Source organism: Podarcis cretensis (genome assembly GCF_951804945.1).
Source record: "Podarcis cretensis genome assembly, chromosome: 4".
In the NCBI taxonomy this organism is placed as follows: Eukaryota; Metazoa; Chordata; class Lepidosauria; order Squamata; family Lacertidae; genus Podarcis; species Podarcis cretensis.
Genome location: NC_137173.1, coordinates 76,522,983 through 76,548,812, shown reverse-complemented (window position 1 = coordinate 76,548,812; position 25,830 = coordinate 76,522,983). Strand labels below are relative to the sequence as shown.

The 25,830-nt window shown below is 40.4% G+C and overlaps 1 protein-coding gene and 1 long non-coding RNA gene across 3 annotated transcripts in view; both read left to right on the top strand.

The window, feature by feature from the left end:
- Positions 1–19,249, top strand: part of LOC307214388 — a 30,822-nt gene extending 11,573 nt beyond the window's left edge. The window contains exons 1-3 of one of the 2 annotated variants that reach the window (XR_013838023.1): positions 4,166–4,325; positions 6,067–7,108; positions 17,928–19,249. This is a non-coding gene — a long non-coding RNA (uncharacterized lncRNA). Of the gene's footprint in view, positions 1–4,165; positions 4,326–6,066; positions 7,109–17,927 lie in introns of those variants that run through there. The other variant, XR_013838022.1, reaches the window with a different exon arrangement.
- Positions 19,250–21,835: 2,586 nt separating this feature from the next.
- The window catches only part of AFF3 (ALF transcription elongation factor 3), a 242,227-nt gene continuing 238,232 nt past the window's right edge, over positions 21,836–25,830 (top strand). Inside the window, exon 1 of the mRNA XM_079972474.1 lies at positions 21,836–22,738. The gene's annotated coding sequence lies outside the window, so the exon portion shown is untranslated. The remainder of the gene's footprint in view (positions 22,739–25,830) is intronic.

The following is a 25,830-nucleotide window of genomic DNA, read 5'->3' as shown; positions in this document are numbered from 1 at the left end:
TTAAACTCATCCTAGCTCAGCTATTGTCTTCTAACCTAAAAGGAAATTTTATATGTAATCCCAGAAGTTATCCTAGAATCATAGAAACTCTATAAGAACAAGCTGGTTGACAGTGAAGTCCAAATTAAGTAGTTGCAGAAGGAGTCTGCATAGTTTATTTACACTGCAATATACTGGAGCCGTACTGAATTTACTAAAATAAAATGATGTGATAGCTGCTAACCTGGGCTGTTTTGAAAGGAGATTCGGCAGATTATGGAGGAGAAGGTGGTCAGCAGTTACTAATCACTATGTCCATATTACCAATCCAGAATCGGGGGAAGTAGAGCTCTGAATACCAACTGGTGGGAACCATAAGCAAGAGAGTACTATCACACTCACGTTCCTGCTTGTGGGAGGTTGCTTCTCAGAGGCACCAGTTGCCCACTAGGTTGCTAGACTAGATTGCGGTTAATATCTCTAGCTGGAAATCAGAGGGAATTTGAAGAGCACATTTTGCTTCTGTATCAGTGTTTCCCAAACTTGGGTCTCCAGCTGTTTTTGGACTACAGTTCCCATGATCCCTGACCATTGGTCCTGCTAGCTATGGATGATGGGAGTTCTAGTCCAAAAACAGCTGGAGACTTAAGTTTGGGAAACACTGCTATGTATGATGTATGCAATTGGTATCTGTATTGTATTAGAAATTACGTTGACATATGCAATGGTTTAAACTTTTTATATAGGCAGCAGCTTAAAAAATATGCAGTTGTTTTAATTATTCTTATATATGCAATTGTTATATATGTGTGTGTGTGTGTTTGTCACCTTGTGAAATTGCTCTGAGATGCTTCGTAGGAAGCAATCTAAAAGAGAAATAATTACGGATAGAATCAGGAGCAGGTAAATGATTTTTTAAAAAAGCGTTTCATGCTTTTGATTCACATAGTTTGTGAAGAGGCTTTAGAACATGCTATGGCAAAACATGCTACAGAGGCCAGAAGTGATTTGGCATTCTGCTTCCCATCCAGTCTCACAAACTGCATTAAAATTCACAAAGCTCTCTCAGCAGTTCCTTTCCTTTCCTTGTCTTCCACTGTTCTGCACTCAGCCTTGGTAGAAAAAGCATGGTTTAAATAAATAATAAACATTACCCATTTCTCCTTAATTACCAAGATCTGCTTCTTTTATCGACTCTTATAAACATGCTAGCAGCCTTTGTCCCCAGCATTGCTTAAGAACAAACAAACAAACACACACACACACACAAAACCCATTTTTAAAGTCCTTCTTAAAGCAACTACCATTTTGATAGGTTTGGCACACCAGCTTGATTCAAAATGGCATCCAATTGTATCCAAACATAGATGAAAAGCTGCTCTTTGATCTCAGGAAACCTTCGTACAAGATTTGGTTGCAATATCCTAAAAGGTGTCCAAATGCACAGCAAGTGGACAAACGACTTTCCAAAATATATACTGGTAGTAGGAAAGAAAAAAGAAGAGTGAGGTGAGTAACAAAAAATGAGCAGCATACATGCCTACATGTCAAATGAGGGTTGCTGGGCAGAGTTTTAAATGATAACTGTGCAGGAATTAAGCACCCCTGGGTGGTGGTTTCTTGACTTGGCACAGTTTGCGCAGTGTAACAATGATGCTGCCATTATCTTTTCAAAAGTGACGCCATAGGAGCATTGTTCAGTCCGCAGCAAGAGTCCTTTATATTTCTGCTAATGTTTGGTTCACAGACAGGCAGTGAGTTGTTGGTGATCTGAATAAATCAGATGGGAATCTGTGCTGACACTTTCCAGGAACTATGGATGTTACTGTCTCCGGACAATGTCTGTAGCTGGAATTGTGAAGGAATTGGACTTACGGCCATTTTGTGTTTGGTTATCAATTGTTGAACTTCAGTTGTAAATTGGTTGGTTTTTGTTCTAGAGGCTCTTCTGCATAGGAAGGACAAGTGTTTGTGGGTGAAAGTTTTGCATAAGAGGGCCTGGCATTTAAGGAGGAATAGAAATTCAGCTTAACCCAGGGGTCTACTGCTTCTGCCTGAGACAGAAAATACAAACACTAAAATAATAATACAATATAATCACTTTTTTTACAATTTGATCCCCTTTTATTGATTGTTCCCCTTCTATGTTTCTAGCTCCCTGACTCTTGGACTAGATTGGATTTCCTCTGTTGCTGAATCCTCAACTGTTTCCTTCTAATGTTGCTCCTAGATCATGTTTTGCACTCAGATTAGTTTCTTGTGCCTGATCCTGGTTCATCTTTGACTTGGTATGCCTATCTTCTACTATCGTTTGCCAATTGTGTATGGGATTCTGTGGCTTATGGCCTACCTGCCAGAACAGAACACTAGTTAACTGGGTATGTGCTTTCAACTGTTTTCTTGTTTTACTATTGATTGACAGTTTGCATGTGTTTTATCAGTAGTGTAACCTGCTGTGGGATCATTTTATAATTAAAACCGGGTGGCAAATCTTATACATTATAAATAAATTAAATGTTGTTATTGCTAGCTGCCAGACTTAAAAATCTGTATGTGGGACAATAGCATAGCAGGGTTTCAGATTTTTTAGAAGAGCTTGATGAAGAACGGAAGAGTCTTTCTGTATTAGACAAAAGGCCTGGAATCATAGAATTGTAGAATTGGCAGGGACCCAGGGGTCATCTAGTCCAATGCCCCTGCAATGAAGAAATCTAGTTCCACATATTATTTTCCACAGTGTCTATGGGAAGCCCACAGGTAGGGTATGACGGCAATATTGAATGTGGTGTCTTATAACAAAGTAAAGTTGAGGAAATTTCCATTCCTATTCCGTGTAAGAATACAGCAAGCAAGGCTCAGAATTGTGAAGACCAAACTATATATGTGCCTGCTGAATTGGTCTTCTCTTTCCTTGCTGTCTTTAAAATTTCTTTCTTTTCTGCCTGGGAATGGCTTCAGTAACTCAGGAAATAAATGGTGCTATGCAGTAGCTAAGGTGAAAAAGGGAACCTGGACATCTTAGCTCAGTAAGCATGATAATGAGTCTACCAAGGAAGAAGGCAATTTAAATCCTCACACGACTTCTACAGTAATGGTCATTAGTACTGAGTTTCCAGACTATTGCATCTCTAGAGATAGAGATACTGAAGTAACTCTTTCCCTCAACCTTCTGCTCTCACACATAATAGGAAAAAATAGAGCAAATAAATTTACGGACTTATATCCTCTACACACATAGGGATGTGTAACTGATACCAGAATTATGTGGATATCAGAAAATATTTGAGGAGCCACATAAGAAGTTTATAGTGGGGCAGCTAAGCCTAAAATTGTATGAAACTAGTTGGCTCAGTTTTATATTGGACCTTGCTAAATATTCTTTAGTATACCAGCAAGCAACAAATTACATAAATAAAGCATTTTAAAAAGCCTTTCCTCCCAGGAGATCAAAATAGTATTCATGGTCCTCCCCTCCAGTTTATCCTCAGTTTAACCTCAGAAGATAGGTTAGATTTTCGAACGCCCATTGAGCGTGTTTGCTGAGCAGGGATTTGAGTTATTCCAACACTCCAACCACTACATAATGCTGACTGTAATAGTAGTAGTAGTAGTAGTAGTAGTAATAATAATAATAATAATAATAATATTTTGTATTTATACCCCGCCCTCCCAAGCCAAAATGGGGCTCAGAGCAGCTAACATCAAATGTATAACACATTAGCATAAAATCAGGCAATCAGTTAAAGTACATCCTAAAATCAGATCAGGATCAGAATAAAGTCCAGTCAGATGGCAACCAGCAGATTAGGGTTGGGGACCTTAAATGCTCACCAGGCCCAACTGTTTGTGCTGAACTTTTATGGGCTTGTGAGAAAAATTGGGAGGCCACTTTCATGCAAGTTCTTAAGAAAGGGGAGGGGGAATCAGACTGAACCCTGATCAAAGGCCTGTTGGAACAGCTCCGTCTTGCAGGCCCTGCGGAAAGATGTCAAATCCCTCAGGGCCCTGGTCTCTTGTGACAGAGTGTCCCACCAGGCGGGGGCCACGGCCAGTCTAATTTCCTTGAGGCTTGGGACCTCCAAAATGTTATTATTTGCAGACCATGAGGTCCTCTGTGGGGCATACCAGGAGAGGTGGTCCTGTAGGTGCTGACTTTATGGGCAGAAGGATGACAAGTGTGTACTTGTGCTTTAAATTTTGTACTTATCCTGCCGCCGGGCTATGGTAGCTGGCACATGCCTGCTACAGTGCGGAATGGGCACCCAAATGATCACAGTCAGGACAACAAACACTATTGTGGTTGTCATTACTGTGTCCTACTTCCAACACATTCCAGTGATCGAGATGTAGGTATATTTTGGTGTGGGCAAACACCACAGGTTAGCAAATGGCAGTTCCAAATGTCTTTGGAAATCAAAGGCACATTAGCTGTTTCATCCATTAACCAAGCATGCCATGACCTCTTTTGTTTCTGGGAAAGGCAAAGGATCAGCTTGTGACACCTGGAACACATGGTATTTCCAGATGTCATTTCCGACCAGTGATGGCTCCAGATTTTGGAGGGCCCTTGGGCCAGGACCCCCCCCCCATCCTGCCTCCTCGCTGCCATTAATCCACAGCTGCTGCTGCTTCCATTCCTCCTAATTGTTTCTACCTGCTTGCTTGCCAGGCAGAGAGCCAATGAGCCAGCAGGCAATGGCATTAGCTGCTCCTTCTCACCGTAGCTATTATCTGGGCCAGGACGAGAGGTAGATCAGCAAGCAGCTTGCATTGCTGAAGAGGAGGGGAAAGTCCCAAGTGCTGTTTATCTGTGCTGGGGTGTGGGCTTTCAGCAGATGCAGGCATCCTAACCCTTGATGCTGGTCTTGTTTCTGACACTGGTAGAAGCTCCATCCCATGTCCTTAACAATCCTGTGATGCTGCTTGACAGGTTTGTAGTAGTTCTCCTGTGAAAGAAACAGTGGATTTTGCAATGGATCTGACTTTGTATAAGTGAGCGAAGATCTACATCAAGAACAAACGGGGGTGGAATAAAGATCTACATTGGGACCTGCTGCCTCTGAGGATGCTGCCACCTGAGGCAGTCACCTCAGCTTGTCTCATGGCTGGGCCGGCTCCTTCATTGAGCTTTGATGGTCCCCTCTGTCAAGGCTATTGCATGAGAATGGGTGTTTGTGGTTTGTCTGTGAAGCAGGAGAGGAATGAATTCGCAACAAACACTTTGTCCAAGGTCCTAGAATTAGGTACAAGTAGCCCTGCTGCTCTTTATAATAAAAGCTTTGGCTTTCCATAGTTCAGGGTTTTGCTTTTCCCCACTTTAAAACCATAGCTGCCTTGCTGTATTATCATAATTGTTTGCCTAATTTATTTAGAGGCTGACAAGTCAGCAGAAGAACAAAATAAAGGCATTTGATACTATTGCCTCTTAAGATGCTTAGGCCAGTGCTGACCTACATACTTCTAAATACAGAGTGGAGGATGTTTATCCTGGAAAATATTCTGACCCACTTTTGAACTACAATAATACCAACATGATTTGTGAAGAACTCGGATTGTTTTTGGTTTTGCAGACAATTTGTTGAGATTTTTTTTTAAAAGTAAGGTAACAATATGAACTGTTCAAAAATAGTGAACCATTTTTTTCTTTTAAAAATTGTTGAGTGCCAAAGTACTATTAAGACTTTTGATTCCCCTCCCCAAAGTTACTTACTACAGTGGTACCTTGGGTTAAGTACTTAATTCGTTCCGGAGGTCCATTCTTAACCTGAAGCACCACTTTAGCTAATGGGGCCTCCTGCTGCCGCTGCGCCGCCGGAGCACGATTTCTGTTCATATCGTGAAGCAAAGTTCTTAACGCGAAGCGTATGTAACCTGAAGTGTATATAACCCGAAGTACCACTCTATTAGAATAGAAAGTAGGGTAGTCAATGAATTGCCCTCGACGTCTTGTTGGACTACAGCTCCCATCAACCCTGCCCATTGGCCATGCTCGTTGGTGCTGATGTAGTGGAAGTTTGCCCTGATGCAGAGACTTTTTCCTTTGGTTATTGTTAAATTAAATTAAAGTCTTATTTTTTAATTTCACAGGGGTGATCATCCTGAAACATGCAAAAGAATAGCAGTCACATTACAAGAAGGAAATACATCTCTTTGTTACAAAAAACACTTCTGTATAATCCTGAAAAATTAGTTGAGGACCAGTTAGCTCGGTGAACATTTTGCAACAGCAGGAACATCAAAGTCAAGATAAGTAAGAACACTTACAACCAAAAGAAGAAGCAAAAGTTTCAGTAGTATAGCCTACAATACCCAGGTGAGTGATACAGTTTTAAAGGCAGGATGGAAAATGAATGGTTTAATCTGCTCCAAATTCTGGTCAAGCTTTATTCCTTACAAAATTTGTTACATTAATGTAATATTTCTTCAAAGCAGAGAGACTGCTGGAGGAGACCTAAATACTGTTGTAAATGGCAGTTTGTGTTTATATTACTTTTTTATTTTTATAAAAGGCAGAATTTATATACGGTAGCTCTTTGGCCTTCTTGATGTATAGAGGCACCAGCGTCCAAGTTAGTATGATTACACATAAAACTCAGTTTAAAAATAAGCAATTATCTCAAATAGATTATCTACTGGTATCTAGCAGTCTAAAAAGCACATATAATGCATACATATGTTGACCTTGAAGTTTGGCCCAAGCAGGCGTGATGATAGTGCAAGCATCTGATCTGGAACAAATTGAAAAAGAGACATAATAAAGAAGAAATTAAATAGCTGGCTTCGAAGCAAGTTAATATGGGAGTTCTGATTAGTCAAGCAACACAAGATTATTATTTTTTTTTAAAGCTACAATCCTTGAAAGAGAAATCATTGTAAAGAAAATAGAGCAATTGGAGAAACTGCAAAATAAAAAGCCCAGTGACTGAATTCAAATTCAACTTATTGCAGCAATGAGTCATTCAGTAGTCCGGAGAAACTCCTAGAGGTCAAAAGGCACTGATGTGCTTGAGGCATACTTCTTGGGGGAAATGTAATGTGAGAAAACGGTAATAGTCCGAACAACGGAACAATAAATAATGCTGAGGATAGGATCACTGCCAGGACCTCCAGTCAAACAGTCAAGATGGAGGTAAGTTGTTAAGTTTCACTCACAAAAAGAAAACCCACAAAAATCTAGCTCTGCAAAATATTGGACCTAAACCTGCCTCCAAGTTTATCTTGGCTTCTTTACTTGCCCTGATACGTCTTGTGACTGCATCTGAAAGAGTGACAACACCACTTAATATGGAGACAGGCCTGAATGAGAGCACTTGAAACTTTGCAGCATACTTGCACTGCTGAAATAGGTCTTCGGAGACAGTAATGTTTTTGTGTCTGGTTGGCTGCAGTGAGAGAGAGGAAGTGGTTTCTGCCCAAGGGTGAGAGCCTGTTGGTGAGACCTGCTACTATCTCTTGGGTGAGAAACAGGAAGGAAGTCAGTGTACCCTACGTTATGGGTGTATGTGACCTGATTGAAGGTTTTTCTGGGCTGCAGGGCTAACTGACATTCTTAATATATTCATTACCTAGCAGAAAACTTAATTGTCAGTGTGAGTGTGCCTCTGTTTTTAAATTACAATACAAAAAGGCATCCTTGTAAGAGTTGATCCTAAACTGGTAGCACATTTTGAAAGAATTAAGATGAAGCATATTTCAGATGAATTTAAAATGTGATTAATTTTTGTTCTTTCAGTTTTATATTACTTTACATTGCAACCGTAAGTTATTTTACAAGAGACGTGGGTGGCGCTGTGGTCTAAACCACTGAGCCTCTTGGGCTTGCCGATCAGAAGGTTGGCGGTTCGAATCCCCGCAATGAGGTGAGCTCCCGTTGCTCTGTCCAGCTTCTGCCACCTAGCAGTTCAAAAGCACACCAGCGTGGGTAGATAAACTGAGGGGGAAAAGTAAACAGCATTTCCGTGTGCTCTGGCACTCGTCACGGTGTTCTGTTGTGCCAGAAGCGGTTTAGTCATGCTGGCCACATGACCCAGAAAGCTGTCTGTGGACAAACACTGGCTCCCTCGGCCTGAAAGCGAGATGAGTGCTGCAACTCCATAGTCACCTTTGATGGACTTAATCACCCAGGGGTCCTTTACCTTTACCTATTTTACAAGTGGAAATTAATACACACACACACACACACACACAAACATTTATAAAAATGTGTGAATGGAATTGCCCTTTGGCTTTGTTGTACTGTACATTTCCAGCAAGTTATGGCAGAGGGGAAATTAACTTAGCGTATGGGTGGGAAATTAAATGATCCATGGTTAGTTTCTAAAATAAAATTGACACTGGGCATTAAGAATGATTTGAATCTTCAAACCATAGAATTGTAGAATTGGAAGGGACCACCAGTAGGGTTGCCATATTTCAAACAGTGAAAAGCCGAACAGCTTTTTTTGGGCAAAGTTGTTGTATTCTAGATATGTATGGTGACCCTAAGAAGAGGATCATCGTGTCCTTTATCTCCATAATTCAAGATGTATGAAGTATAATGTAACTGGCTTCATTCTTCTTCTTCTTCTTTGGCGATCACTCGTAGCCGAGTAAGATTGTCTTCCACAAACACAGTTTTAACAATGAGTCCGTAAGTGACTGTGGAAGCCAATTCTGAACCCACACGTCCTTCCACAGTGGGGACATTGGTTCCTGGGCGGGAGTTGATCACGGTGTGGATTTACCAAGCGTTCCTTCCTCTTAGCTCGTTTCTCCCTTGCGTTCTGAGTTTAAGTGTCTTCAAAGTCCATGACACCTTTGGTAAAGGCTGTTCTCCAACTGAAGCGCTAAGAGGCCAGTGTTTCCCAGTTGTCAGTGTATAACATTTTCAAATGGCTTCATCTTATGCTGGTGAAGATGTTTGCAGATTAGATAGATAGATAGATAGATAGATAGATAGATAGATATAGTAATGCTATATTTTGGCTGATCTTCTGCTATTGTGTGTAGTACGTGTGTAAGAATAAGGTTCTAGTAGACTCAAAGCTGCAACTCAGCTTCTGCTTCTTTTCCAAGACAGAGGATGGCATTGTAGCACTGCTACAACACTCTTAAACTCTGCAAAGGCACCCCCAGAGTGAGATCTTCATTTGATAGTTCTGGGCGCACATTAACAGCTTGAGGTTTTGCATTTTGCTTTTCATCTCTTCGGTGAAACAGATGAATGGTATAATGGAAGCGCCTCCTAAGAGGAAGACATGAAATCCTTACATTTATAACAAAAAGTGTCATAAACCTCATTGTAATTCAAGCTTGAACTGTTCACCCTGTGCATGTCCAGAAACTCATTCTCTAATACTAGATGCAATGATCTCTGGAGGAAGATTTTCCATCTGTTTCCTTATGATGCTAAACTGTTAGCGGTGTTCATTATTTATTGCATTTACTGGTTTACGTTAAGCTATGATTTTCCTCTTTTCTAGCATTAAGTATTCATCTCAGTAAAAATGGGATGTGCATGTTAATAAAGATTGATATTAAAAAGGGAGGGGGGAAGAGAAAATACTGCCTGTATTTTGGGTAAGATTCTTTTGTTCCATCTGTGAGGTTGGCAGTGAAACTCAGAGTCCTTGGCATCGGACAAACGGTTTAGGAGCAAGTGGCTTGATGATTTTGTCTAAACGTAACCACAATCATACTTTAATAAGACCAAAATTAATCATAAAGATGATTAGTATAGTGATAAATCAGCATGGGCTGAATTGGCAATGTTTGCACAGATGTTCCCAATCTCATAAGTAGCACCACTAACTTTAAATAATGTTACTCGTGTAATAAACTGATGATCTATGAGTACTATGATTTCAGATGCAAGCAGCACAAGCCTGTGTTGCACAACTTCATATTTCTACACTCCCTGAATTCAGTGTTAACAACCGCTTAGGTGTCACAAGCTAGTTGCAGAGGCTTCTTACATTACACAACAAGGAAATAGGAAAGATTGTTAGAAAAGGGGTCATCTGGGGTGTGAATTTGCATGACCCATCTCACTGGAAAGTTTTTGGGAGGAGGTGAATCTGAATTTCAAGATGAATTAGCCACCCAAAGCTGTGTTTGTTGGTACAAGTTTACAGAACTCTCACAGTTCATTACCCATGTCAGTGAATGCATATACTTAAAGCATTCCTCTGCTTGACCATTATCACATGGTTCACTTGGCAGTATTAAAATCCGCTTTTCATTCTGTACCCGCAAATGAAAAACAAAACTTATAAATGTAGCCACTAGGATAGATAGATAGATAGATATAGATAGAAAGATAGATGAATGGATGGAGATATATATAGTAACATTTCACTGATATGATTGGCTGTAGCATTAAAAAAGGTATTTAATGGAAAAATGGCAATCTATATAGTGTGGTGTCTATGACCATGTTTTTCTCTCCACAAATATAGCAGCACTAACTATATCCAAGTAGACAGCTAATGGCTGACAGGTCACATTCACACCATTCATTTAAACAGTGCTGTTTTTCTAGAAAAAGAGGTGCCAGAAGTCACCATGAACACCTCCCTCATTCTCTTAAAATGGCAATGGCAGCCACCTGAGAGGAGCCGGAACTCACCTGAGAGGTGTCAGAACAGAGTTCCTGTGAGTTCCTCCTAAAAAAGCCCTGCATTTAAAGCACATTTAATACACATTTAAAGCACATGGCTTTCTCTCAAAGTATCCTAGAAACTGTAGTTTGCTAAGGGTGCTGGGAATTGTAGCTCTGGGACAGTGTGATTTAGTTGTATTTTAGATGTGCTTTAACTACATAGTGTGGGTGTTAACTAACCTTAAAATGTGGATCAGTACCCCAGGCTCTGTAAGATAAGATTAAAAGTAAAGGTAAAGGACCCCTGACAGTTAAGTCCAGTCACGAACGACTTTGGGGTTGCGGCGCTCATCTCGCTTTGCTGGCCGAGGGAACTGACATTTGTCCGCAGACAGTTTTTCCGGGTCATGTGGCCAACATGACTAAGCTGCTTCTGGCGAATCAAGAGCAGCGCATGGAAACGCCGCTTACCTTTCTGCCGGACCGGGAAGGTATCTACTTGCACTTTGACGTGCTTTCAAACTGCTAGATTGGCAGGAGCTAGAACCGAGCAATGGGACTGAGCAACGGGAGCTCACCCCGTTGCAGGGATTTGAACTGCCAATCTTGCAATCAGCAAGCCCTAGGCTCTGTGGTTTAGACCACAGCACCACCCAGGTCCCGTAATGTAATGTAATGTAATGTAATGTAATGTAATGTAATGTAATGTAATGTAATGTAATGTAAGATTAGTCACATCAGTTAGCACTTAAATGGTCCCTCTTTTGGTTCTCACCTGTCCTAAAAGGCTCTTATGCTGCCCCAAGATTCTCTTGGAGAAATATGCAAAAAAATACACAAAATGAGAGATTGTTATCTCATTGCACTGCAGCTAAAGGAGCAGCTTTCATGTATGAAACATTATGTAAATTAGCCATAGCAAGTGCTCTCAGTATTAGTGACTGGCTCAATATAAATATTTGTGTCTTGTTAACAATAGAACAGAATAGTTTATCATGTTCTTGCTTGCAGTAGCTTTCTGATGTCATGGAGGATTTCAGATAAACTTGTTATAATTTTGATCCTGTGGTTGTTGTAATAGAAAAGTTGTTAAGATTAAAATCTCTGTCAATATGTACTACTGTGAGAGCCATGAGGATCAAAGCTCGATGAAGAATGAATACTTTTTTTTTTAGCCAGACAAATGTAAAAATGATATCATTATACTCAGTGCTTTTTTTCTGGGGGGATGCAGGGGTACGCATACCCCTAAACATTTTATGAATCTAAGTTTGGCCTCATTGAGGGGCAGTATTTCAATATGAGTAGAAATTTTTGTGAAGAAAAAAAGCACTGAGTATACTAAACAAAGAAAATATTTGCTATTAAAAGTTCGCCACATGGGAAAGGACTTGGAAATCATCTAGGTCAGAGTTTCTCAAACTTGGATCTCCGAAAGCAGGGAGACTACAACGCCCATCATCCCTAGGTAGCAGGACCAGTGGTCAGGGATGATGGGAGTTGTAGTCCAAAAATAACTGGAGACCTAAGTTTGGGAAACACTTATCTAGACTTGATTTCCTGTGGCTCTCCAGATACCGTTTAACTCCAGTTCCCATCAGCCCTAGCCAGCACAGCAAATGGCAAAGGATGTTGGTAGTTGTAGTCCATCAACATCTGGAGGGCACCACGTTGGTGACCTCTCTTTAACTACACTGAGGCTTGCCCATACCTATATCTATCTCAACAGGTCCATGTACAGGGTGAGTCCTTTAAAAGAGGCCCCGTGGATACAGAGTACACATGTTCCATGGGGCCTCTTTTAAAAGACTCACCCTGTATATTAATGAGCAAAGAAAACTCTAGTGCTAGTATGCCTAGAAGCTCTGGGTTGATTCATGTGGGAAAAGGTGGTCCTTGAGGTATCAAGAGTCCTGAGGTCAACCCTCAAAGAGCTATCGGGTACAGCAGACAACCTTTCCACTTTCCTAGGCTTATAGGAAAAAACAGCTGAGAATGCCATGGGGTTTTCTGAATGGTATTGGGGGAGAAATCTGATTTCCTCATTTAAAGGTGAACTTACTTAGGCACTTTCCAAAATAATATGCAAACTGAAACAGCCATCCTTTGGAATTTGCATGTTTCCAACTGTTGCAGTAACGTTCTCTAACCAATTAATGTATATAAAACTATATATAATAGGGCAAAGTGTGTGTATAAATGCATGTATTAGCAGAAATAAAATACAGAAATGCATTATATTATGAAACATTGCTTTATGGCAGTGTGTTATATTAGGCAAAATTGAATTCAAATGTGTATATTAAGATGAATTTTAATGAGAACTTCAAATAAAATCTCGTGGAAATGTGGAGAACTGAAGACTAGAAAAATAAGAAACTTGGAGAAGCCAAAACTGGCAGATTCACTCATTTCCAGGTTTTCAAGAAACACAGGCCAACAGGAAGGCTGCAGAGTGCAGACCACAGAGAGATGGTGTGTAAAATGAATGGAGCACCCATTGGCCACCTTGAAAGGGAAGCATAACAAAAAAAGCTGCACCCAACCTATTTCACCAAATTTTTCTTTTCCATTTCACAATTTTTGGATGCTATTTCTTTTCTCATAAATGGATGGAGAACGGCCAAGGAAATAAATATTCAGTGCAGTGCTACAAAATACAAATTGCTTAAAGGAAAGAAGAAAACACCCAGGTTCATAAACTATTGTGGGGGCATATTTCTATGGAAATCAACACTAAGCAGGGAAGCGAACTAATAAGAACTGAAACAGCTTCTTAAACAGTAGCACAGTTCATGTACTTCTGAATGACGCAAGACAATTTGCATCTGCTGTTTCTATTTTTCTGGATCCAAGTCACATGTGGCCTTACCCATAAAGATTTATTTACGCATTACTCTCACGGGAAGAAAAGTCTGCTACACTCCTGGTGCATCTTGGATTCCACAAATGTAATTTCCTTAGAAAAAGGCATATTTCACAGAAAGGAAGCCTTGAGGGGACAAAGAGCTTTATGTTATTACGAAGCCAGAAAAATACAGTAGAAGTATGAGCCAGGTAGTCACCACAACAAAGACAGTCTGTCATGAACTGTTTTTCCAGCTTCGTGAGGAAATGATCTGACTGACATATTAGATCAGGCTCCTTATAACTGAGTGGACTAGTGCTGGCTGCCTGATTTCAGACTCACACATTTTTAGCTTTCAGCAACGAGGCAGTCAAGTGAAGTGTCTTAACCACTTGATTGCAATAACAAGATGGAATCTAGTGGGGTTCATTATGAGTTAACAACTCATGCATCACAAATTAACCCAGAGCATCTTTCCCTCTCCCCTTGTTGAACACCTGATAGTCTGGTGATCAAGTGACAACATGTTTTAGTGTGTCTTCCCCTGACTGGTCCTTAATGAGGTAAGAAAGTTAATTGCCATACAGTGAAATTGTCCAGTAGCTGTTACTAATGGGAAAGATATAGTTGCACACACGAGTTTTGAGAACTAGTTTCAGCAGCCTTCCACCTCAGCTGTCACCAGGAGCAAAATCTAGCAAACATAAGGATTGCTTTTCAAATACTTCCTTATCCAACTTTTCAGATAAGTGGTAAAGGTACAGCTATCTTGCATATTTCAGGCAGGAATCCTAGCCCCACTCACCTGACATTAAGCTCCACTGAATTCAATTCTGAGTAAATATGGTTAGACTTCAGGTAAAAAGGTAAAGGACCCCTGGCAGTTAAGTCCAGTTGCAGACAACTCTGGGGTTAAGGCGCTCATCTTGCTTTACAGGCCATTTGTCCGCAGACAGTTTTTCCGGGTCGTGGCCAGCATGACTAAGCCACTTCTGGCGCAACAGAACACCGAAAGCAGAGCAGTGCACAGAAATGCCGTTTACCTTCCCGCTACTTCCTACTTGCACTTTTTTGGGGGGTGCTTTCAAACTGCTAGGTTGGCAGGAGCTGGGACCGAGCAACAGGAGCTCACCCTGTTGTGGGGATTCAAACTGCCAACCTTCTGATCGGCAAGCCCAAGAGGCTCAGTGGTTTAGACTATAGCACCACCCGCTTCTCTTTGGTTAGACTTCAGAGGTGAGCCCAAATTAATAAACTGGAATTCATCCCAATCTGATGCAGGTTTCTTTTCTAACACCTTTTACAGGTTAGATTGACCAAATCTATTTACCAAAAATAAAATTCGGAAAGCTTAACTTCAAAACGTTAAATTTGTGTGTATGTGTGTGCATACTGAAAATAAATACCTCGCCCATATGCTATACAAAGCTAGTTCTTAAATACAATAATGTCAAAACCCAGCATGACAAGGATAGCTACCTGTGGCATCAAAGCAAGAAAACAATGCAAATCTGGCATTCTATCATCCCAAGTAGACATTGGGGTGAAAATTACATTATTGCGGGGGAATGCAATGCACACAGTTATAAGAACTCAAAGTTAGCCTGTTTAAAAACCTGTTTAAAAGGTCCTCTTGTATATACAATGTAGATGCATTAGAACGCAAAGTATGGAATTTGAGCCCACGAACTTGGGGAGAGGAGGCATAAATATAAGTTAGCTGTTGAGGACTTCTGGGTCAGCGCCATCGCCGAATGGCGGACTCCCTCCGAGCTCCGGAGGGAGTCTGCTGGGTAGGGGTCGGGTCCTGCCGCGCCGGCGACGCGGGGACCCTTAAAAACCATGGGCGGAGATGCCCATGGACTTGGTGACTCGGCGGGCACCGTTTGCGTCCCCCCGACCCGCGAAGGAGCCTTTTTAAAGGCTGCGGAGCGGGTGACGGGGGGGTGTGGTGCTATGAGTCCACTGCTTCCCCTGCCTAGCGAAGCCGCATGCTATTCGGCGGAGAGCAACGACTTCTTCCTTGGAAATTTCGGATTTGGACTAAAAACAACCTGTGAGTAAATTTATTGGACTTAAAAGGGAAATTTGATCTATGAATTTGGAGCGAGCGGGAGGGGGTGCAAAAAGGAAGTCCGCCCCCCTGTTGTAGATGGCTTAACGCAAGGATTTGACAACTAAGATTGAGAGATGAACTTGCTTATTCGGAAAAAAATTTTTTTAACTTCACGAAGGGAAATTACAACAATTGTGCTGGAGGAGAAGATTGGTTTGCGGGAACTAAAGTGCAACCCCCCCGGGAACCGGGAACGATCCGCTATGAGAGACTGGCGAAGAGACACAGAAACTTTGACAGCTGTCAAAGTAGCTGTCAAAGCAGGAAAATAAAAGAGAACTTTGTTACGATGGCTTTGCTGGTTAGATTTGTTACAATTTGGACATAAATTATTGGAAATAAAGGCAACAAGTTATTTGACTTTTGGGTCTGATCTGGAAAGAAATTAAGTTACCATATTCCCTCTAGAGGGAGACCGGGACATTGCAACAGTAACAGCAAGTGGAAAAATACTATGGATTTGAGCAGGATTTGTTATCTCTTGGGAAAGCTGCAAAAACGAAGCATTATTTTGTCTACAGAGGTTTCTATACTAAAGGAGACAATGGATTTATCTATTGAAGAAAGGAAGGGACTTGACGCAAGTTTATGTTCCTGAATAACAAAAGCCTCTGTGGAGAACAAGAAGTTTCTGAATTAGAAGGTTTCTGCGGCAGAACAGGAAAAAGCAAAGAGCTGGACTAAATTCGAAGTTGGAGCATTTGGAACATCCAGACTTTAAAAGGATCAAGAAATAGAACTTGAGTTAGACTCTTAAATACAGAGGTCTGGATGGAAGAAGAATGATCTTTTTTGAGAGTTTCTCCAAGATTGGACTTCTTGAAATTAAAAGCTATCAAAAGACGGCAAAGTGGAGCTGAGATATAGACGTGGACGCACCAGGCTGGCAGTAGACAATAGATGAATTTTGGGGATCGGAACCGGGGAATGGGGGGGGGGGAGAGATTTGGAACCCAAAGGCTGTAAAATTACATATTTTTTCTTTCTTTTCTTTTTTTTTTCTTTTTTCTTGTCTGTTGTTTGAAAACAGGGGAATTCGTGGAAGGGAAATGGGGTCGATCTTAGGGAATTATATAAAATATAAGGAGAAATGGTTAATTAAGATAAATAAGATAAATTAATTTGGAATAAATGGGTTAGTTAAAATTACAATAAGGCTTTAAAATTTGGGGTAAGAATTTGTGGAATCAATTTAAGGGAATGGAATATAAGAGGGGGAGGGGAGGGGGAAGTCCGGGAAAGATGTTATTGAAATTAAGTGTAAACTATATTTTGTACTTTCTTTCTATCTTTCCTTGTTATTCTGGAAAATTTTAATAAATTTTTATAAAAATAAATAAATAAATATAAATTAGCTGTTTACTGCATAGATAATAATCAAAGCTAAATTCCAAACTAATGTTGAGCTAAAGTGGGAGAGGCATACAAAATGTGCCGCCACCTTCTTTTGGACAAATATTTTGCCCCACTTTGCAAAAGCGTTCAGATGTGAAAGGCAAGAGGAATGAACAGCCCTCCCTTGCCAGGGCAACTAGGTCCACACTCCTGGCCCCAGTTCTGTCATTCTTAGGCTGCAGCCCTACGTATACATACCTGGGAGTAAGTCCCCCATGGGGCATACTTCTGAGCAGACACGGGTAGCATTAAAGTGTTGGGGCAGAATGGGGATGCTGGTGTGGACGCACACCCAGCTCCTCATCCCAAAGCAGTGTAGATGAACAATGCCCATATCCAGATGTGCCGCTGAATACAGATGACTTCTATCCCCACTTTGGAGGAATGTGTGTTTGGCTGCACATCGGAATGGATGCACATCCCCATTCACATTACAGTGGTACCTTGGTTTAAGAACAGCTTAGTTTATGAACAACTTGGATTAAGAACGCTGCAAACCCGGAAGTAGGTGTTTTGGTTTGTGAACTTTGCCTTGGAATAAGAACATGTTTCGCTTCCTGTTGAGTCTGTTCCATTTGTAAATTGAGTCTCCCGCTGCTATGGGAAAACACGTCTTGGTTTAAGGACACTTTGGTTTAAGAATGGACTTTCTGAACTGAGTAAGTTTGTAAACCAAGGTACCACTGTATGTCCGAACTAGTCATGCAGACCTATGCACAACTAAGGCTCGATGGGCACAAAAGGTGGGCGGGCAATGAAACTGTTAATTAACTTCTCAGTTAATTATTTCTGGTACTGATACAAGCTCTCTTCCCTGTGGTTTTTAGTGGCTTCCTCCAATAAGAGACCCAGGATATACAAGCTATTACAAGGAGAACATTTTCAATCAGTTCCCCCACCCCCATTTTTTACAAGACAATATGGAATTGATTGGTGTTTCTTCTTTTTTTATTTATGTTGACATAATAACTATTTCCTTCTCATTTCCTGCTGTCTCTTTTTTCCACCAGTCGTGATGGATGCAGTGCGAACAACATTTGCACAGTAGATTGCTAGCACTTAGCTCTCCTCTGCAAATATCTCTCCCAACAAGTAACTAGCTGATGATTGCAGGGGGAGCAAGTGTACTAGAACAATGAACACCAGGTTTGGAAATAAGAATTTGGCTGTTATAACAAAAATAGTCATTGTGAGTGTTAATCACCAAAATTGAATTTTACTGTGTACTGAACTGTTCACCAGTTTGACACCTTGAAATTGAACTAATCAATTTTTCGTGCAGGAACACCAGCTTCGAAATTGCAACCCTTAATATTCCCGGAATGGAAAGAAAAAAAACACAAACCTCAGATTTTAAGACTGGATTATATTGTGTTTGATAGAGTTAGCACGGCCGTTCTACTGATGAATTTCTCCTCGACTTTCACACTGCATTAGAAGATGATGCACACTTGATTTCTACAGTTGTCAGTGCAAAATGTGGGTGGTTTTTTGTGTGTGTGGTCACAGTAGCTTAAAAAGTCTGTCAGGGGAAACATTATTTCCCTAGCTAATCAGTATTTTAAAAATAATATTATAAGTGGCCAATCTTCCTTTGTTAGGGAGATTCCTTGTTTACTGCCTAGGATGGGTGGTTAATAGTTTCTTCAACGGGAACTGGTGGCTGGGACATAACATACAAAGAAATCTCTCTTGAATTTCTAGAATGGAAAAGCTGTAAGAATTGGGGTGGTGGGGTAGTGCCACATCTCACCTGTAAGGGAAGTGACATGTGTATGTGGGAAGAAACAAGTGTTGAGGCAGATTTTTGAACAGAGAGAGAGAGGGAGGGAGAGAGGGAAGGAGGGAGGGAGGGAACTGATGACAAGCAAGCTAGAGATTACAGGGAATGCATTAATGCGTTTCACATCTCTGCTTTTAAAAAAATAAATAAATTGCAAGAGCACGGCCATCCCACATAAGGAAGGTAATTAATCTTCCCCGATTGTGACAACAAATCATGCCGGTGCTGCTATTTGATATTGCACTGCCAGTTGATACTTCCCCTGAGGTAATTAGTGGCTGGGGCAGAAGGAGTGTTGGGCTTTTTCATCAGGCATGCACTGAGGAGGGAAGGTTAAACCACCTCTCATGGTGTGGTCCCATTACTGATCACCCACCTCTCCGTCGCTATGCAGGCACCTTTATCCTAGGTTTGATCTGTAGCATCTTCAGTTAACACGCCTGAAGCAGAAGGGGACAGAAAGATTCCTCTGCTTGAGACTCCTTGAGAGCTGCTGCTGCCAGCCAGAGTAGGCAATATTGGCTTCATACATACCACGCATTTAAAGCACATCTCTCCTGCCCTCCACCAAGAATCCTTGGAATTCTAGTTGGTTAAGGGTCTGGGAATTGCATTCTTGAATTCTTTTTTCAAGGGTGGGGTGTGTGATTTAAATGATGGTGTGTACACAGCCAAGGTTTAAGATTCTTTGCTTTCCTATGATGTGGATATACTGCCTGGTAGAAGCATCTGTTGCTTGTTTCCCTTTATGTTCTCCTTGTATACTTGCAAAATAAAGCAAACATTACAAAAATGCCCAAAGTCCCCACAGCACTGTCTCTTCCAAAGGAACCACCCAGGCAGTGTTTCTTATCACTCAGGGAAGCAGGGAGCTCACAACAATATAAAACCTTACTTATCCATTATTAAACATTATTTTAGATAAATCATTGTCAACTTGAGCTAGTGATCTCTTCCAGATGCGAATGCTCCAGTGCATATCAATAGATGAAGCTACTCTGCAGAAAGGTACGTTTGCCAAAGAGCTTCTCTCTCCATGGTGGAGACCGTAGCAATCTGCATTAACTCTGTGTGTATCTGAAGTGAATAATGTGTATTATTTAACTATATTCAGGTGACTTTTCAGGTACTGTGCTGAGCAGCCTTATCCTAAATATTTATGCTGATACCTATCTGCTCTGATAGATTTGTTGCTAATCACCAATATATTTCCAAAACATTTGTTACCGTAATTGGTTTGTGCAGGCAATCTTAGGATGAGGCCCTTTTTTGCTTGTTTTGAATCAGGATAATATGGAAGTGTCAACACATTTCCCAGACTCTTATATACATATACAAACTGGGCTCTGTCTGAAAAATCATGCCTGGAAACCGAGGTTGTATGAGTGCGGCCCAGAAAAATCTGGTGGAAATTGCTGATCAGCTTTTTGATGGAGATTCTGAAGCAATGGGACTGAATCTAGTCTTCTGCTTTTTCTCCCAGAAAACTCATTATGAGTTTATAGCACTAGGTTGTACATAGACAACTTAGTTGCTGAATTAGGTTGGACGATTGTGGATACACAACATCTTTTTCCAAACATAACTCCGTTCAGCTAGGGAAAAATATGCACAACCAGGAAAACATGCTTCCATCAACATAATTGGTGATATTATACATATATATATCTGAGAAAGAGAATAACGGCAAATATATTGAATAACAAAATGGAATTCAATTTTTATTTTCCAGACCACTCATAACATTTGACAGAGACTATGCAAGGTATTTGACTTGATTTTATAAAGCCCCCTCTGCATTATGAAACTGTCACAAAAATCCATTTAAGTCTCAGGTTTTAATATAGATTGGCTGTATTTTCAGATAGCATTTGATATGGAATATTAGAAAGCAATGGAAACTGTCAAGAGAGTATTCTGATGGTCATAAATATATCATTACTATGATGACATACTGCTGAATAGTTTTAATTGTTTTTATGAACACATTTTCAAAGCCCTAGCAAGCAAGTAACTACTCTATTTGCACTTATAAAAATAATGCTCATTATTCACTCCTCCTTGTATCTTTAAAACTGGTCTTAAATCTGAGTTTTAGTGGTCCTCACTTTCAGACAATTGAAACTAGTCTGATTAATTCCAGATTTTATAACTATTCTGAGTTCCAGTTTTTAAAAAAGTTGTTATTTTTCTAGCTAATCAATATTTTAAAATATCAATAGACGCCATGGAAGAATATCTGCATATATGAATTGCCAGGTTAAGAACTGTTGGCAAAATGTCAACATTCCCCTGGTTTTGGACAAATTATTGGTCACGTCTAATGTGTAAGCCTCATTTTAATGGGATATTCAAACACATGCTTAACATTTACTGAAATCAGCCTAAAATTGTATGCAAATCCACTTGTATGAGACTTTTTAAAATACACCACAATGTAGCATCTTGCCCCATGTCCTATTACCACTGGGGAGTGTGCTGTTGTGCTCAGGTCCTGCTTTTGGGTTTCACATACATCTGGTTGACTACTATGATAAGGTAAAGGTAAAGGTAAATGACCCCTGGACAGTTAAGTCCAGTCAAAGGCGACCAAGGGGTGTGGGATTTGTCTTGATTCAGGCTGAGGGAGCCAGCATTTGTCCACAGACAGCTTTCCAGGTCATGTGGCCAGCATCACTAAATTGCTTCTGGCACAACTGAACACCATGACGAGTGCCAGAGCACAAGGAAATGCCGTTTACCTTTCCACCTCAGTGGTACCTATTTATCTACTTGCACTAGTGTATTTTTGAACTGCTAGGTGGGCAGGAGCTGGGACGGAGCAATGGGAGCTCATCCCTGTCATGAGGATTCAAACCACTGACCTTCTGATTGGTAAACCCAAGAACCTCAGTGGTTTAGACCAGTGTTTCCCAACCTTGGGCCTCCAGCTGTTTTTTTGGACTACAAATCCCATCATCCCTAGCTAGCAAGACCAGTGGTCAGGGATGATGGGAATTGTAGTTCAAAAACAGCTGGAGGCCCAAGGTTGGGAAACGCTGGTTTAGACCACAGTGCTACCTGTATTCCCCTGCCACTATGATAACAGGATGTTGGAGCAGATGGGCTCTTGGCCTAATCCAGCAGGCTTTTTTATGTTAGTGTACTATTCGTGTAATTCATGTATGCCTGTGCAATCTTTGTTATTGACATTAACTAGTTGCAACAAACGATACTTCGTATCATGAGCATAAATAGTGGTGCAGGAAACACAGAAAAGTCTTTCTTTTCTTAAACTAGCCAATGGTATGGCTCTGTTATTGTCATTCCAGGGTAACTGCAAGCTGTAATTTTAGTACAATATTCATGGGAAGCCTGTTTTTTGATTGCTCATCTTTCCCACACTAATGTCCATTTCTTCAGCTTCTTCATATCCATTCTGGCATTTCACATTTTGTGGACCATTTATCAGTTCTGCTGTGAGCGAGCCAGAGAAAAAAGGGGGAAATTCGATGAGAACTTCCCTAAGATAACTTCATTCATTTACAAACTGGAGAAAAGAAGCAAGCGTAATAAAAAATCTTGGTCAGCCATTGTCTCCAAAATAAACACACAGAAGTGTTGCAAAACCAGCTTTCATATTTCCGTATGAATTCTACCCAGCTCATATGCAGCCATCTAATGCAGATTATTCCTGCCAGGAGCATAAATAATCTTAGCATGGTGTGTGTTTTGTAAGGGTCATTGCTGGGTTAGGGGGAGAACACACAAAAACATACCAAGTATGGTGGCAGATTTATAGAACCTCCTCTGGAACATCTCCTCACGATATACACTTTGTCCCCGCTACAGGAAGCATCCAGGGGGTAAAGGCCTCAATTAAGATAGTCACAGCCTGCTGCATTTTTAACTTCTAACAATGCTCGGGAAAACCATCTGGAAATAGTCTGGATATATATAAAGAAACATTTGAAAACTGCAGGATATGTGGGAACCCAGCATCGCTGTAATTATAAGGATGAAGAGGTAAACTAATCATCACCAAATTTTAAAGGAAAGGTGAGTATATTAATGGCTTTCTCTTCTCATATTTTAATGACCATAAAATACAGTTAAACTGGTTCACTGATGGGAATCCCGAGTTTAAATAAAGGAATTCAGATGTACATAACAATTGAATCATCCACTAGTTTGTGCATTTAAACAAACAACTGTTTACTGAACACCACAGTTTGATAGGTTTACATTTAATTTCTTCACATACTATGATATGTGTGTGTGTGAGAGAGAGAGAGAGAGAGTGCATGGGGTATATGTGTTGTGCCTAAACTTTCAGGGAGTAGTGAACCCCAAAATTGTAGCCAGCTAGTAGTGGGAAATAAACTCGGCCTGCAAAACTTCATGTATTTCCACCAAATTCCTCTTCCCCTTCCATCCTTCTGTTCTGGAATGTTGGGGAACCTTCTAGAATAGTATGGAAAAGTGTCTGTTTTGCATACAGAAGCTCCTTGGTTCAATACCTGGATACATGAAAACCTTGAGAACTGCTGCCAGTCAGTGTAGACAATTATGAGCTAGATGGCCCAATGGACTGACTCAGTAAGAGGGAAAGAAAGATGATCAAGAGCAAGAGAGAGCAAGCGAGCCATTGGAGACTAAAGGAAATGAAGGCTGCTTGCAAATGGGTGACAACCATGATTAGTCCAACATCTTAAAAGATAAGCTATACTTTGATGATGAAACCCCTAGCTCAATTAGTTTCTAAAGAGATGAACAGCATAATTAAACTCTGAAATCAAACAAGAAAGATGAACTAATTTTATATGGAGATTAGGTACAGTACTGAAAAACAGTGAACTGGAAATGTTACTGGAAATGTTGCATCATGTAGAATGTCCTGCTGTGAATTTTATCAGTTGTCTTTATCGCATCTGTAATCTTCCGATTGAATATTAAGTGGGTACTTCACGAAATGTTCAGCAACCTTTGTTTAGAAAATGCAGTGCAGCGCCGTTAACTCTCGTGAATTGAAAACATATTCCTTTGCCACTCTGTCATCATCTCTGTCATTGTCTGCTGAAGAGCTTTTCACCGTGTAGTTATTTATGCCAGTTTCTCTGATGTTCTAAAACTGCTGTATAATATCCCAGTAAGTTGTTGCATTTCAGAATCTTATTAGGCCTTCACTTGCGGGCGTTTTCTTTAAAAACCATAAACTTCAAAGAGAGGAGCTGAAATGCAACAGAAACAGTAATTTTGCTCTTATAACCAATATATCTCTGATTGCAGATCACAGTACACATCTGGCGCCTGTCATTTCCATAACAATGCAACCATTTGCAAGATATTTGATAGGGGTCAAGAAAGCATGTTGGTGCTAGCCACAGATAGCAAATTAAAATGGGCTATTTGTACCGCCCTGAGACCTCTTGGTATAGGGCGGTATATAAATTCAGTAAATAATAATAATAATAATAATAATAATAATAATAATATGCTGTGTTGGTTACTATATAAGAGAGAATTATTTGCATTGGAATGCAGGACAAATACATATGCAGTGCTTCTGCAAAGCAGATGTTATTAACCTGCTTCTGCAAAAAGCCCGCATTCATTTTGGAACTGGGGTGCATTGCTTTGGAGGTGATGACAAATGGCTCACATACAGCACATCATACTAGGGCTATGGCACTTTCCAAGTTGCAACAAGGTAGGGTTGCCATACGTCTGGAATTTCCCAGATATATCCGGAATACTGAAGTTGGAAGCAGTGTCCGGGCAGAAATTGCCCAAAAAACTTTGCCCCCCAAAAGCTCAACAACTCTCTACCAACCCTGTAATCATGTAGATCACAAGTGGCAACTTAGATCAAGCCCTTGAAATGAAGTTTTGCTAGTGCCTTCCAATTTTAGCCAAATGATATATTAAACCAATTTGAGGTCACACATCTCAACGAAAAGAATGAAACATGACTTATCCATAGGTGGAAGAAGGCATATAAAAGAATGGCATCCACTATTCCCCAGGCATATCTATTGCCTTCCCTAATTTGTACAGTCATGTTTAACACATCAGTCGACCCAGCTCATTGAAGCAAATCTATATGCAGGCACACTGTTTTAATCTTAGATTTAAAATAATCCTAATTAATTTCTTACCTCTCCGCCTCCAACATAGCCACCTCTTGCCTCTTTAAAAATTAAGGTAAATATCACAATTAAAAAAGGAATAATTGCATTGAAACCAGAACAAAGACGGTAGGATATATTTTGAGTCACAGGCGAAAGCTAATAGATGGCTAGAATTTCCATCTTTTTACCATAATCCCTATAGATTGAATGTGATTCATCTTATTTTAAAGTCATGCAGTACAATCCTGTACATATCTACACAGAAGTAAGACCCATTGAAGCTGCAAACTTAAACACATTGTTGTAAATCATAGAGTTTGCTTCTGAGTAAACATCCATAGGATCGCACTGCATACATTCATATACTGATGGACAGCTATTGTTGATAACATAGATGATCAGAAACACATTGCCCTCCTATTGTTGGTCAATAACTGTCAACAACAGCTGTTCATCAGTACAGGAATGAAGACACAAAAGCAAAATCCACTTTTTTAAAGTAAGGAAGATTTAGAACTATTTCCTATATTCTTCTCTAAAGCAAGGATATTCTTGTATTCTGAAAGCAAGCAGACTATTGATTTATGTCCTGCTGTATCAAGGTCCCTTAAAGCACTCGCAATAGCAGCAGAATATATAAATGGGCCCGCAAAAGAGGCCAAGGAACTACATACCTAGATTCTTGATCTCAACAGAAACTCATAATTATCAGACAAATGGTTCTTCTGAATACTATCTTAGGGAGTCAATCCCCATTTATCTAGCAACAGGATTAGTTCAAAATGCTGTAATCCGTTGCCCCAGAGTCAGTGGTGGTAACATTGATCTACTCTTCTTTTAAAAAGAAAGCATGTTAACTAAGCAATCCTATGGAGGTCAGGGTGGGAGGGGAGTCTGTGGTGGAGGAACTGCTACTTCCTGAGTCCTGCCAGGTTTCTCCCCCCCCCCCAATACAAGCTTTATGTCCCCTCCCATCAGTTTCAGTGAGAGGGAAAATAACTGCGCTCCAGCGTTTCTATA